Here is a 2,502-nt window from a genome sequence, read left to right as displayed (position 1 = left end):
ATGGATACATAGTTCTGATGGGTAATTGTTGTTTTGACATAGCTTGCGACAATGGATTCTAGTTTTTCCCCCTTTTAGTCTCTTCCCAATATAGCTGCGACCAGCAACAGTTCACTAACAACCAGATACATGTTTCATTGTTGAAGTGAAGAGAGGCAAACTGGATTTTAGGGAACAGGATTATTTGTCTACCGTCTTCCAGTCCGAGAATTTAACTTGGGGTGTTTAGAAGAGAGAGAGAGAGAGAGAGAGAGAGAGAGAGAGAGAGACTGTATGGTCATACATAGTTCTGATGGGTAATTGTTGTTTTGACATAGCTTCATACAATGGCTTCTTTTTTCCCCTTTTAGTCTCTTCCCAATATAGCTGCGACCAGCAACAGTTCACTAACAACCAGATACATGTTTCATTGTTGAAGTGAAGAGAGGCAAACTGGATTTTAGGGAACAGGATTATTTGTCTACCGTCTTCCAGTCCGAGAATTTAACTTGGGGTGTTTAGAAGAGAGAGAGAGAGAGAGAGAGAGAGAGAGAGAGAGACTGTATGGTCATACATAGTTCTGATGGGTAATTGTTGTTTTGACATAGCTTCAGACAATGGCTTCTAGTTTTTCCCCCTTTTAGTCTCTTCCCAATCTAGCTGCGACCAGCAACAGTTCACTAACAACCAGATACATGTTTCATTGTTGAAGTGAAGAGAGGCAAACTGGATTTTAGGGAACAGGATTATTTGTCTACCGTCTTCCAGTCCGAGGATTTAACTTGGGGTGTTTAGAAGAGAGAGAGAGAGAGAGAGAGAGAGAGAGAGAGACTGTATGGTCATACATAGTTCTGATGGGTAATTGTTATTTTGACATAGCTTCAGACAACGGCTTCTAGTTTTCCCCCTTTTAGTCTCTTCCCAATATAGCTGCGACCAGCAACAGTTCACTAACAACCAGATACATGTTTCATTGTTGAAGTGAAGAGAGGCAAACTGGATTTTAGGGAACAGGATTATTTGTCTACCGTCTTCCAGTCCGAGGATTTAACTTGGGGTGTTTAGAAGAGAGAGAGAGAGAGAGAGAGAGAGAGAGAGAGACTGTATGGTCATACATAGTTCTGATGGGTAATTGTTGTTTTGACATAGCTTCAGACAATGGCTTCTAGTTTTTCCCCCTTTTAGTCTCTTCCCACTCTAGCTGCGACCAGCAACAGTTCACTAACAACCAGATACATGTTTCATTGTTGAAGTGAAGAGAGGCAAACTGGATTTTAGGGAACAGGATTATTTGTCTACCGTCTTCCAGTCCGAGGATTTAACTTGGGGTGTTTAGAAGAGAGAGAGAGAGAGAGAGAGAGAGAGAGAGAGAGACTGTATGGTCACATAGTTCTGATGGGTAATTGTTGTTTTGACATAGCTTCAGACAATGGCTTCTAGTTTTTCCCTCTTTTAGTCTCTTCCCAATCTAGCTGCGACCAGCAACAGTTCACTAACAACCAGATACATGTTTCATTGTTGAAGTGAAGAGAGGCAAACTGGATTTTAGGGAACAGGATTATTTGTCTACCGTCTTCCAGTCCGAGGATTTAACTTGGGGTGTTTAGAAGAGAGAGAGAGAGAGAGAGAGAGAGAGAGAGAGAGAGACTGTATGGTCATACATAGTTCTGATGGGTAATTGTTGTTTTGACATAGCTTCAGACAATGGCTTCTAGTTTTTCCCCCTTTTAGTCTCTTCCCAATCTAGCTGCGACCAGCAACAGTTCACTAACAACCAGATACATGTTTCATTGTTGAAGTGAAGAGAGGCAAACTGGATTTTAGGGAACAGGATTATTTGTCTACCGTCTTCCAGTCCGAGGATTTAACTTGGGGTGTTTTGAGAGAGAGAGAGAGAGAGAGAGAGAGAGAGAGAGAGAGAGAGAGAGAGACTGTATGGTCTTACATAGTTCTGATGGGTAATTGTTGTTTTGACATAGCTTCAGACATGGCTTCTAGTTTTCCCCCTTTTAGTCTCTTCCCAATATAGCTGCGACCAGCAACAGTTCACTAACAACCAGATACATGTTTCATTGTTGAAGTGAAGAGAGGCAAACTGGATTTTAGGGAACAGGATTATTTGTCTACCGTCTTCCAGTCCGAGGATTTAACTTGGGGTGTTTAGAAGAGAGAGAGAGAGAGAGAGAGAGAGAGAGAGAGAGAGACTGTATGGTCATACATAGTTCTGATGGGTAATTGTTGTTTTGACATAGCTTCAGACAATGGCTTCTAGTTTTTCCCCCTTTTAGTCTCTTCCCACTCTAGCTGCGACCAGCAACAGTTCACTAACAACCAGATACATGTTTCATTGTTGAAGTGAAGAGAGGCAAACTGGATTTTAGGGAACAGGATTATTTGTCTACCGTCTTCCAGTCCGAGGATTTAACTTGGGGTGTTTAGAAGAGAGAGAGAGAGAGAGAGAGAGAGAGAGAGAGAGAGACTGTATGGTCAAACATAGTTCTGATGGGTAATTGTTGTTTTGAC

Source organism: Palaemon carinicauda, chromosome 15 (assembly GCF_036898095.1).
Source record: "Palaemon carinicauda isolate YSFRI2023 chromosome 15, ASM3689809v2, whole genome shotgun sequence".
NCBI lineage: Eukaryota > Metazoa > Arthropoda > Malacostraca > Decapoda > Palaemonidae > Palaemon > Palaemon carinicauda.
This window is presented reverse-complemented; position numbering follows the sequence as displayed.